The following is a 13,690-nucleotide window of genomic DNA, read 5'->3' as shown; positions in this document are numbered from 1 at the left end:
CATATGGGTTGAGCTCCCACCCTGAAGCCAGAATGGTCTTGTTAAAAAAGAAACTGAAACTGTATCACTGCCTTTCCCCTGCCTTTGAGAGAGCACGCTCTTCACGTGGTGTCTGAGGCTGTGGCGTAGCTTGGCCACGGCCTGCCTCTCCAGGACTGCTTGACCCACACTCCTTCCCCTGCATCCTGTCCTCCAGGCCCACAGCAGACCCTTATGCCAGGGCAGGCCCATGCCAGCCTCTGATCCGCTGCTACGGACCTCCTTTACACACACACTGGTTTCTCTGCCTGGACGGTTTCTTCCCTCTGGCTAATTAACTCCCACCCTTCCTTCTCCTACACACCTCAGCCCGGCCCCTGCTTCCTCCAGGAGTCCTTTCCCAGTGTCCCCATTGGGTCAAGCCTTCTGTTGGAAGACCTCAGAGCTCCCTGAAGTTCTTTAAACACACATTCATGTGAACATTGAATGACGGTCTTTGCCCCCCGCATACGCGGAGACAGTTTCTGGTTTTGCTCTTTATATTTTTGGATTGAAAGGATAAATAATAAGTGAACTCCTAACTGAGCAGGAGGTTGCTTTTGTTGTGGCCACCATGCTTACGAACAGCCTGGCTGCTCAGTCCCTAAGTGTAGCACATTCACTATGGCTCATTCTTTGCTCTAATTTAAACAAGATAAGAAATAGGGAAACGGCTGTGCTAAGGATACCCTTGGAAATACAAACCCAACAGATGATGCTAAAAGGTCCTCTGGCAAATGGATCTCTAATATTGTTAATAAAATTTGATTCTGCAGAAGTAAATTCTGAAAATATTTAACCAGACCTCTTAATGTCCCTTTTTCCATCATTTTAAAAAAAGGACAGGCAGAAGGGATTTTTGTATGTGATAATTTCCTAATTTTCTAGTGATTCACCCCCTTTCTTACTTTTTCTCTTGCCCATTTGTGTGTGTGTGTGTGTGTGTGTGTGTGTGTGTGGTTAGCTCTGTACAATTAGACCCATTTCGGGACCTGTCTGAGACAAAACAATTCACAAATTTGAAGAGCAGCAAGTCTGAGGAGAACTTTGAAATATCTTGAATTCCAGAGTCATTCAGCTCAGGGTATCATGTCCATTTCTTCACGATGGTGAAGATGGTTCTTCACGATTTCTGTAAGTTTTAACCAGAATGTTTCCACATTACACACCTGAAGTTTTGTGAAGAAATGTAGTGGGTTATACTAATGGGTCAGCAAATCTATCATTTCCCCAACCTGCTAGAGGTGAAAATTAACTTCTATCCAGAGGCATTTAGCAGGAGGAAGTTTAAATTTTGGATGGAGCTACTTGATTTGCGAGGATTTGCCAGCACTTCATACCCTATCTGCATTAACGTTCTTAAATCACACAAAATTTACAAAGGCAATGGAAATGGGAAGGGATCACACATCCATGGGGACTTTGGTGATATTGTAAATCAGACACTCTGGCTCTGAGGAGTGACCAGACCTCTTGGCCTGTGGATTTTCGGAACATAATTCAGTCTCAGCCCTGGGTTCATCTATGTGTCTTCTTCCCAGAAGAGCAGGAAGAACATCCTGAGAGTTTTCAGATTACAGTTTATTAAAGTTCTTAAATCATCTCAAAAAAAGGAAATATGACCTGAGTAAAACAAGTAATTTTTCAAAAAAAAAATGACCACCAGGACAAAGCCTGATGTCTTAAGCTAAACAATTAAATGTGAAGTAGGCTGGAAAAAGCCACCCCTATACGAATAATAAGTGCATTATGCTTCAGAAACATGTCTGTGCACTCTCCGTATAATACCATATTAAGAAACTTGAGGCCAGCTTTCAGCAGCTGAAGCAGAAGTTTCAACAATTTTCTTGTGAATTAGAATCATTCTGAATTAGCAGCTTGCTTCGACAGCCAATTTGGACAATTCGAACCTTAAATGGTGTCTTAGGTCTGATATATTTGCTTTGGCCATCTAGATAATTCTAAGTTACTAGACAATCACTCATGGAGAAATTGGGAAAATGCCCTTCTTCCATGTATGTCTTCTTTCTGGGCAAGCATTTAAATGTTAGATGAAAGAATTTGCCTTTCCTATGATTGAAGGGATGACTTCAGAAGGTCTTACATTTTTCCTCTTCATTCTTGAAATCCAGACAGCAAGAGGAATCTCATGAGCCCTGGAAAGCCCCTAATGGCAATCGTGGGATAAAATGTTTTAATTGACAAAAGAGCCCCTTGGCTAAATTCTCGTCTTTGTAGAACTTGTCAAAAGTATTCAGTTTCAAGCCAAAAACCTGCCAGAATGAAGGCCAATCATTAATGACACAAAGATTGGGAGAGCGGAGATCCGCTGGCCGCACAACAGCATATAATGAGACAAAATATGGCGGAGTCAACTCAGGGCAATTGACCCATGGCCAATGCTTAATAAGAGGGGCCCGCAATATCAGATGCCCCCCCTTCACACTGGCATTTCTCACGCACTAGCAGTGATTTGTCTCTGTCATAAGAAACTAAAAATATGATACTATATTTTTAAATTAAGTGTCCTATAACTCAATTTTGGTTTTGTTGTTGTTGTTGTTAAAGATTTTATTTATTTGACAGAGAGAGAGCACAGGCAGTGGAGAGGGGCAGAGGGAGAAGGGGGAGCAGACTCCCTGCAGAGCAAGGAGCCCAATGCGGGGCTGGATCCCAGGACTCTGAGATCATAACCTGAGCTGAAGGCAGACACTCAACCAACTGAGCCACCCAGGCGCCCCTCAAGTTTTTAAAAATCATGTGTCTCTGCTGCTCCAGGTACAGGAGAAACTGGAAGAATAAATGAAGCAAAGGATACCTAAGTTATCTGCTGAGTCAACCCTCCTGGGTGGGTCCTGTATATTCCAGCGGCAAACACTCATACACATGCTCTCGTGGTGGACCTTGCACAACTCATAGTGGATTTTCTGTAGGCTGTGCGTTTTCTCCAAGAAAAGTCCTTGCTTTTCTGAGTCATACATAGGGGTGATAAATAGGCTATTTTAGTTCCGCTGATGCGAGGTTTCAGCAAAAGGCAAGGTTAAGACACATATATGTGAATGGACCCATAGACAATCTGCCCGACCCTAGTGATTGTGGTTATTCCTTTGTTCCTGGCCGTTGAAGACAGTAAGCTTTTTGTTAGACACGGATGGAGTGGGGGGAAATGTGTCCGTTTGCTTTCTCGTACCCCCCTCCCCTGCCGTAGCACAAAGATAGAAGAGTAAGCTAGATGAAGGAACTGGATTCAAATCTATCAATCTCGAGATTTAGTATTAGTTCTGACTCCCTAGAAAAGAGGGTGAGATTTGGCTGAAGAGGCATTTTGCATGTTTATATATTGACTTCAACCGTGGAATCTATTCCCATCAGTATCCCTGCCCCTTGTCTTATTCTGCTATTCTTCCGAGCCTCCGTTGGGCAGGGTTAAAGTAAGGATGGAGCAGCAAAAGTAGAGAGTCCAGGTTGGGATCATGGATTTCCAGAAAGTTTTAGGAGAAGGGAAAGAGCTAGATGGGGAGAAAGAAAGACAAGCTTCTGTTTAGATGGACTTGAAGGAGCTTTCTGATGAGCTTGGAAAGAAGTCAGAGAGAGGTTTTAGAAGTCGACCTGTGACTGAGACATTAAAAGAAAAAAAAAACAATTTGGTAGGGGTGTCCGGTGGCTCAGTTGGTTAAGTCTCTCCTTTCAGTGGAGGTCATGACCTGAGGGTCATGGGTTGGAGCCCTGCACCAGGCTCTCTACTTCGCGGGGAGCCTGCTTCTCCCTCTGCTTGCTACTCCCCCTGCTTGTGCTTGTTCTCTCTCTGTCTCTGTCAAATAAATAAATAAAATCTTTAAAAAAAGAAAGAAAAAGAATAATTGGGAGAAAAGACTTTCTGGGTCCTGTATGTGCTTTATGTTCATTTGTTTTTAATCAAGAGAATCCCCTTTTGCATTTAAAGAGCTCCCAGTAAAATATATTTTTTTTCTTAAATTTTATTTATTTATTCATGATAGACATAAAGAGAGAGAGAGAGAGAGAGAGAGAGAGACAGACAGGAGGAGGGAGAAGCAGGCTCTATGCTGGGAGCCCGACGTGGGACTTGATCCCGGGACTCCAGGATCATGCCCCGGGCCAAAGGCAGGCGCTAAACTGCTGGGCCACCCAGGGATCCCCAGTAAAATATGTTTTAATTGCTTTTCTAATTAAAATCTTGGACGTTAGACAGTGTTTCTTTGTGTTTATTAACACCTTGCTGAGAATGGGTGGGAAAGTGTCCGGTTTACATGGATGACATATGTCACCGAAGTCCTGTCTGCGGGAGGCTGAGCAGGAGCGCTGAGGGGGAAACTATGTCAAAGACCCAAACGCCCAGATGTTTGAATCCTGCTGCATTAAGCTTCTCCCACTGAGTCCAGTGTGTCAGTTGGGTAAATATCCCAAACCACCAGAGTCAAGGTTCCAAATAATAGTGGGAACAATTAAATCGGAGACGTAGATATGATCACGTTCACTCGTGCCCATTTCAGATAGGTGCACCCCTGGAAGTGAAATGGCTGGTTTCGAACCTGTGCGTGTAGCCGAGACAGGGCCAAAACTTTCATATCGGAAAATGCAATTTTTATCTTAAAAAAAAAAGCCACTATTTTCAAAACCAAAGAGAGCAAAGTAAGCTCTCACACAAAGTGAAACGGTCAGTGTTTGCCTGGTGATTTTCCATCTGTGCCATAGCAGTTTTCACTAGCAATTTTTTAAAATCCCGTCATAAGCAGAAAACAGGTTTGGCCAAGAAAGTAAACCGCCTTTCCTGCTGGTGATTGAACGTGACATCCAGGTTTATAGACTCACAGGCCACTCACCCGGCGGGCGCCATGGAGTGGGGCAAGGCTTGGCTTTGGAAGAGGTTCAGGGTGTTTCTAAAACTCTGTCAGGAGCGGCGGGGGGGGGGGGGCGGTCCATGGAGGCTGCCCTGGGAACGTGGGCAGGTGCAGCAGGTGCCAGATGCGACAGGTGCGGCAGGTGCAGCAGGTGCGGTAGGTGCGGCAGGTGCGGCCTTGACCTGCGGCCCTGCCCAGCGGCCTGCAGCCTGACGCCAGGAAACCTTCCTTTGCAAACTTCAGCAGATTAGGGGCTTACAGTCGTCCCGCCGGGAAGCCAGCGGCCGGCTGCACCAGAGGAGCAGATGTCCGGGTCCTGCGTGTCCCCAGCAGCTGTGATCCCTTGGCCTGATACCTCTGCCCCCAGAGCTGCAGCACGCGGGGCACAGTCTGCATAAGGGCGCAGGCCCCCTGGTTTACTGCAGCCTGGCGACTGGTCCAGCTGGGACTCCCTGCAGCCCGGCTCCCAGTGTCCCCGAGCCCGGCCTAAGGCGGAGCTACCTGCTGGGGGCGGGTGGGCGCTGCTGGACGCTGGGGAACCAGTCACCAGGGGCATGCAGCTTGGGGTACCCCAGGCCAGCCACTTGGCGACACCCCCTTACTGCTTCTGCAGCCCCCCCAGGCTGTGCATCACGGCCTCTGGGACAGCTGCTCCTCTGACGAAGCCTGAGGACTTCTCCCCCCCACCCCTTCTTTTAAACAACCCCAGTACCCAATGCTAAGGATGCTAGAAGGCCGGGAAGACACGCTGATTTGCTTTAGTCCCCACGCGGGGCCTTCATGACCCTGGCTTGTCTTACTGTGTGCAGTTCTCCTTTCCTCCCTCATTTTCGAGGCAAAGTTTTTGGTGCAATGTACTCCTTGCTCATGTTAATGTGGATTAAAGCAAAACCTTCTCGAGAGCCAGTCTAAGGTCTCCTGAATATCACTTAGTCATGCTCCTGACCTAATGTAATAGAAATCTCGAAGATGTTTTTTAAAAGAAGGGATTTATTTGGGTCAGGTAAGGTGAAATCTGAGTGTAGGGGACACAGGACTAAGGTGCAGGCTCCATCCACCTCCCTTACTGTGTGGCTTTTCACCCTCATGGCCGCAGAGTGGCTGCCACGTCTCCGGGAAGTGCATTCCAGGCAGGAAGAAAGAAGATGAACGAAGGGAAAAGGGCAAAAGGCTGAAGCGGGCAGGCCTAATACGTCCCCCCCTTTTAAATGCTTTCTGGGACACTCTGCCCCAACATCCACTCGCGTCGCAGAGCCCAGAAGTGGCTCTCATATCCGCTCTTTGCTGCACACATTCTGTGGCTTTTATATTTTTATATTGGAAGAGGGGGACCATGTGTGACTTCTGAGTAGCTTTGTGAGGACTCTAGCACTGTTTAAAATGATTCGGAGGAAACCCAGTTCTTGGCTCCATGAACGTGGACCCGAGGAGCTCAGTTTGAATTAAGACTCAAGAACACCTACACATCGGGTGATCGAATGTCTGGGCTTGGCTGAGCCGCTTTCTACTTCTGCCTGTGTTTCTGACCTAATTGCTAATAGTATCTCCTTTCACCTTTTCCCCAACTTGTTATTATGAGAAATTTCATGTTACTATGAAAAAGTTGGCAGGATTTTACAGGAATACCTATGTGCCCACCACCTAGATCCGACCATTAATACTTTCTTACTTTCCTCCTTGTTTTATCTCTCCATCCATCAGTCTGTCTTATTTTTTTGGATGAATTTCAGAGTAAATTATGGGCATCGATATGCTTCTCCTTTACTACATCATTAGCCAGGATTCTATATTTGCTTACAATGTGTTTTTTTTCTTTTGATGTAAAATTAACATAAAGTGAAATGTACATCTAAGTGTGTATTTGGTGAATTTTGGCAAATAAATGTGCAACCCAACCTCATATCAAGAATAAAACACTGCTTTCACCTTGAGGAAGTTCCCTTGTGCCCTCTCCCAGTTGATTTCATTTCACCCACACAACCACCATTCTGTGTGTGTGTGTGTGTTTTTTTTTTTTCCAATGTAGATTATTTTACCTGCTTTAAAACTTCAGATAAATGAAGTCATATAGCAGATCATACTCTTTCGGGTGAGGCCTTAGAGTCAGTTGAAAACTTGTAATAATATTCTTGAGAATCGCCTGGGCTGTCGTGTGTTTCATTCCAGAAGCTTATTTATTTCACCCTTTTTATAAGAACCAAACCAACTCTGGATCCCAGTTGGATCAAAATCGCTCATTTTCAAGGCTGATTTTTAAAAATCTCTACAGGGAGTAAAGGCCTTTAAAACTATCAGAGGAATGCTGTGCCCTCTCTATGGCGAAGGATGTAAACTCCTAGAAACAAAGATCTTTATTCCACAAAAAGGAATGTGGATTTGGGAACTTCTAAATGGCTCACTTTAAATTTAATGTCTCTCTAAGAGATATAAATTAGCGGCAGCAAAATATTACGGCCCTTTGAATGCTTCAGCCCGTGAATTGTAAATTAAAGTTTGTTTAGCCGTTTGGTAGGGCTTAACCATACTAGAAAGGGCTGTTAAATGCTTTACGGTATCTAAATGTACTTGCATGGGCACCATTCCTGTCCCCTGACACATTTTTGTTCGAGTGAGAAAGGGAACAACTGAGAATGCACATAAAAATATTCCCAGTTAACAGAAGTTTAAATGAATTAAAGAAATAAAGAACACACATGTTTGCATTTAGACATGGTAGATGGCCAATTTTTTCATGAAGAGCGCCTTATTACTTTTGCTCTAAGCGGTACTCTAAATGTTCAACATTTGACAAGGGGAATTTCCCTTCCCTTCTCTCCTTTCCCTACAGTATATATTAAACTAATTGCTTTATTTTAACAAGGGGGACCCTGTTTCCCCCAACGATCTTCCTGACCCCCAGCCTGAACTTCAACTCCGAGGATCTTTGCTGAGAGATAATTGCACGACCAATGTGATTTAATGCACTTTGGCTTAGAGCATCAAGTCTTCTCTGTCTTCAGAAACATTTTTAACTCTCAAAGGGTCAGATTCCCATCCTATATAATTCTTGGAGAGTCGTGTAAAAAATTTGGCCCAGCGTTTCCTTATCATTTATAATTTTCATAATAGTCTCAGAGTCACAAAACTATCTAGTGTTTCAGAGATGAACAATTTGCTGTTTTTCACGAATAAAAATTCTCCGAAGACTAATGTAAGGAATGCCAATAGGATTACAACTGTCACAGGGAAACTGTAAATAGAACTCATGCCATAACCTACAGTGCCCTCGTTGGAGATCTACATTTATAAACACCCAGTTCTTCAGCTTCTTCTAAAAAAAACCTCCTCATGACTGAACTGAACACATATGAAAAACTGACGAGGAGATGAGGGGCTGGGCCTCCTGTCAGGGATGCGGAGGCCGCGTCGCTCTTCAGGGCTCAGATTCTCCTTTCCTGAAAAGTCCCCTCGGATCTGTCTGCTTTGAATTCCTGGGGCACTGGATTCTACGCTTAGGGCAACATGTTTTCCTTCCTGCTCCCCCCTTTTTCTTGGCAGGTTGCTTTGTGCGCTTGTGTACTTACAGGTGCTCAAAACACACCTGCGTGCCACCACATTCACCCGCATCCGACTCCTACGTGCAGACACACGCACACTCAAAAGTCATATTCCATTTATTCACTCTCTAGTCCTTAGTCCTTAAGGAAGGATCTTGCTCTCTTGGGATAAGCTTTGCAAATACTTCTAATATCGGGCTGCCTGGGGGGCTCAGCGGGTGAGCATCTCCCTTCGGCCCAGGGCGTGATCCCGGGGTCCTGGGATCGAGTCCTGCATTGGGCTCCCCGCAGGAAGCCTGCTTCTCCCTCTGCCTGGGTCCCTGCCTCTCTCTCTCTCTGTGTCTCTCATGAATAAATAAATAAAATCTTTAAAAAAAAATATTTCTGACATTAACTCTTTTGGAAGGTATTGGGTTCAATCAATGGTTTTGAACATTGTGTATCTCATTGCAGCTTCAGCTAATGTAATAAGGAGGACTTGGCCTGTAACGATCTGGGCCCTGCCCTGGCTCTGGCATTTTTTAACTAAAGCATCTTAGACAAGTTGCTCCGCCTTCCCAGGCTTCAGTTTTCTTGTTTTCCTTTTTTTTTTTTTTTTTTAAGATTTTATTTATTCATGGAGAAGGCCTAGAGGCGTGCTCCATGCTGCCAGGTAGTCAGTCCTTCTAGGCAAGGACGCGTCTGAGGAAAGCTTCTTTACAATCCCCAGCAGAGTGCCGTGGGCCCTGGAGAGCCAAACGCACGCTGGGGAGGACGGACATGAACATATCTTGCAGAAAACAGCAGTGAAGTGGAGCTCCGTGCCAAGACTCCTCTAGCCCTGTGCCATCATCTGACTTGGAAAGATGGTCACTGGTGCGGGGGCAGGGGCAGTGGGCAGGCCACTTTAGTCCTGGCCGGCTTTGATGCCAGAGCTCAGTCCTCCCCCGGTAACCAGACAGTGGAAAGGCTGGCCGAGCTCAAGAAGAAGATGCGAGTTTCCCAAACACTTGGGGTCTTTTATGGTCGACCGTGCCAGTGATGCAGGGGCACCACTCACCCCCCTGTGGGTGACTCCACGGCGTCTCTGCAAGTCCTTGCCTTCCTGCCGTTCTCCCCGGGAATCCGTCGGAGTCCAGCAGGGGCCACTGTTCATCCCTAGCATCAATGACCATCGTGGCTGAGCCCAAGACCTTGGCCAACAGAGGCCGGAGGCCAAAGGAAGAGGGACACTCAGCCAGTGTCAACCGCTCTCATAAAATAACTGCTTCCGACGACGTCGTGGCGTGGCCCCTTGCTCGTGTCGGGGAGCAACAGTTCCCTTCAGCTCCTCGCGCTCCCTGCCCCCCGGTCGGTGTGCTCCCCTTTCACTTACCGAGCCTGGCCTCCGGCCCCGTCTTGTCCCTGTTCCTCATCTCTGAATCATTTGCAACCATGAGATCCCCATTTCTCTCTGTGTTAGTGTAGTCGACGGACATTCAGTGGCAAAAGGCTTCAGTTATTATTTGGCCAATTATTCAAATAAGGTTGCCAGGGCTCGATGTCTCAGTGAGTCCGTTCCACCGAGGCCAGCTGTGGTGTCTCCAGAATGCCCAGGCGTCCGTTACTGCAGCAGTCTAGCAAGTGTGTGGCATTGGGCACCCACGGAACAGGACAAACATTTATTGGGATCTGTAGAAACCTACCACCAGCATCGGAAGAATAATTTCTGGAGGAAGTCTTGCTGACGGTGATGGGTACCTTCATCATCGTATGGATGGTACCAATTTGTTCTTAAATGGTCAACCTAGCATCCTTCATAAAGCCTTCCTGGCTCCCCTCACTCTGCCCCTCCGCTCCTCCAGGCAGATAAAATCTGTTCCTACCTTTTGCCCTGACTTCACCCTTACATACTTGACTTGAACTTGTTGCAGTTATTTGTTTATAGATCTGTCTTCTGCTAGACCAGGGATCAGCAACATTTTTCTGCAAAGGGCCAGATAATGACTACTTTAGATTTTGCGGGCTACACAGTCTCTGTCTCAACACCCCGACTGTGTGGTTATAGTGCGAAGCTGCCATGGTCAATATGTAAACAAATGGTGTGGCCAAGTTCCAATAAAACTTTATTTATGGACATTAAAATTTGCATTTCATATAGTTTTTACATGAAATACTATTCTTCTTTTGATTTTTAAAAATTACTCTTAGTGGGATCCCTGGGTGGCTCAGCGGTTTAGCACCTGCCTTCCTCCCATGGCGTGGTCCTGGAGACCCGGATCGAGTCCCACATCGGGCTCCTTGCATGGAGCCTGCTTCTCCCTCTGCCTGTGTCTCTGCCTCTCTTTCTCTGTGTGTCTGTCTCTCTCATGAATAAATAAATTAAATATTTTTAAAAATTAAAAAATAAAAATAAAAATGACTCTTAGCTCACAGGCTGTAAATAAACAGGCAGTGGGCTGGATTGGGCCCTTGGACTACAGTTTGCCGACGCCTATACTTACTAAAGTATAAATTCTTTGAGGGCTGAGACTTTTCAAGCTTATGTATTCTAGAGGCTGACCCATGGCAGGTACTTAATAAGTACTTTTTATTTATTTTTTATTTTTTTATATTTTTTAATAAGTACTTTTTAAATAGGAGTAGACTAAAAACTTTCTTCTGAATCTATGATACAATACATGTTTATATATCATATTATATAATAATCTATTATAGTATACAAATATAATAATATAAACTTATTTTTGCCTAGTTCTTTACAAGCACTTTCACAAACATAATTCTTTTTTTTTTTTTTTTTTGTCTTTATGCCTGCAATATCTGCAGGAAATACAACAATCCTGCTTTCTGGATGGTGGAATTTATCTTAGGGTGCATTTTGTCTTTTGAGAACATACCGTATGAACACTGATTGTCCTGTAGTGTCCAAATAATTACCCCTTAAAAAATGCCCTCCTGTTTTTTTTTTTTTGTCTTTTAAAAAATTTTAATTTACTTCCGGAGATGTTTTAGGTGATTTCATTAACTTAATAACGTATCCGTATAATGCAGCTTCTGAGTGACTTTGATTCACAGTTCGCCAAGAAAGTAAATTCTATGACTCCTCATGAACACGAAGTAAGCGTGACCTCTGGCCATCCTGACCTAAGCAGTACGACCTCTGGAGGAAAGGACGCTGTCTGGAGGGTCAGATGGGACAGAGGTGCAGACGGTGGCAATGCTGGCTCTTCTCCACTGGTCGCAGAGCCCAGGCCCACTCTGCACACCTCGTGGCGGGCTCTGCGCACAGGGAGGCCGGCGTCCAGGTGGGTCTGCCTGGTGGACCACGCTGGGGGGGTCGGAGGGTGGGCAGCAAGGGGCTGGGAGAGGCCCACCTCCTCTGGCTCTGCGGTGCCCTGTGCCGTTGGTGGGCAGTGGCTGTGTCTCCATGGAGAGAGCCCACCCCCGATCCCCAGGCCGCAGTAGCCTGTCCTCCGCGAAGAGCACCCTCTCCTTCACCTTTTAGGTGGGGGGTGGTTTCCCACCGTTGCTTCTGGAGAACCTGCCTACGCTCTAACCTGTCCAAACCTCTGTCCAATAATCTCTTCATTGAAAGCTCTCCAGTTAAACCCTTTGACTTGCCATCTGCTTCCTGTGGGGACCCGCTAACCTGGCCATCTGCCATTATGACTGGGGGACCCTGGGCACTAGTTGGCTGGAGGACTCAACCTAGTAGCCGGGACTTCTGGAATTCTCCTGCTGAAAACTTCCTCTCTAGGCTACAGCTCTAGGCACTTTCCTTTATTTCGCAGAGAATCTGCCCACATTACCCAGGAAGGAGCTGGCCATCATGTATCCTACGCCGTGGCGTTAGGACCAAGTCCGTCACATCCCTCTCTTCTGGATTCAGCTGCCTCAGGCCACCACAGGGATTTCAGCTTCTCGGAGCAGAAAGCTGGGATAGTGCTTACTCCAGGCAGACCCCAGGGTCTTGCAGGGACAGGAGGAGGGTGTGGGGACACACAGATAGAAATACAGGGGCTGGATGAGGAGCTTAGAAACTGAACGTCGAGAAAACTGAAGATAACCTTTGTCTTTTTTTTTTTTTGGTTGTTTTTATATGTCCCTTAACTTGTGTGAACTTACATGTCAGCATGATAAAGAAAAGACTGTGTTCAGGTAGCAAAGAAAATTTTCTTCATTTTTTTTATGACTGCATTGATCTTCCTTATGAGACTTATAGATGGCAGAGAAAAAAAGTGAACTTTTGTCCCATTTAAATTTATTTCAATCCAATAAGTTAAACAGTATTTTTATTTATTGATTCTTTTGTAATCAGGTATCTTCGGGGTCAGTGCTCAGGTTTTCAAATTCCTACCCTTGGTTGTCTGGGTATTTGGGAAAGGTGTTACATGGCCCCAGAGTGACAGAGAAGGCTTGCACCCACATGTGGGGGGCTTGTGCTGCCATCTCGCCCTTCTGCAGGGTGGTTTTCAGCAGCCTGCTCACAGGTGAACTGCTGGCCTCCGAGGCTGAAGTGCAAGGCTGCAAACCTGTGGAACCTGCGGCGTTGCCTTGGTTCAGGCAGGACTCTCACTGGTTCTGGGAGCATTGGCCTCTTCCCTTTGTTTGCAGTGGTCCTTCTGGCTTCAGATCCCCTCACAGTCAGCTCTAGGCAGTCCATATTGCAACCCCTCCTAGCCAGTTCTCTTGCCAGTCCCTTAGCCCCCTACTTTCTCACTCAGTGGGGCTCATGGGAACTCTTGGAGGCCATGTCCATCACTGGGAGCCAAAGAGAATTAGGGATCTAGCTTAGTCTGTTCATCATACCTGGCAGGACTTGGTACCACTTTTACTTGAATCAAGAGACCTAGAGTTGGCACTGGGGACTCCTCTCAGAGCTCCAAAGATGGAGCAAGGACAGATTCTCTCTATTCTCAACATCCTCTTCATCTATTGGATGTTTCCATGCACCCCCTCCCCAACATGCAGCCCCCTTAGAGTGGAGGAAAAGGACTTTGGTTACCAAAACTATCACATCATGCCAATCTCCTTCTTTTCCTTCTTAGTCTCTAGGACTGGCCTTCCACTCTTTCTGGGTGCCTGCTTCTTCTTTTGGGTTGCTAGCCTTATGGCCCCTTCCCCACATTTAGAAAGAGTTTCTTTCCAACCCCATGGAGAAATGCTATGATCTGAGTCTTTTAGATTTATTCAGTGATGTATTAAAAGGATAGGTAAGGGGTTTTCTTTTCTCTTGACAAATACATGTATTGGATGTCACAAGTGGAATTTTAACTCCTCCTTTTTTAGTTCCTTCAGTAAGAGTTCCAATTCTTG

The sequence above is a fragment of the Vulpes lagopus genome, chromosome 10, assembly GCF_018345385.1.
Source record: "Vulpes lagopus strain Blue_001 chromosome 10, ASM1834538v1, whole genome shotgun sequence".
Classification (NCBI taxonomy): domain Eukaryota; kingdom Metazoa; phylum Chordata; class Mammalia; order Carnivora; family Canidae; genus Vulpes; species Vulpes lagopus.
This window is presented reverse-complemented; position numbering follows the sequence as displayed.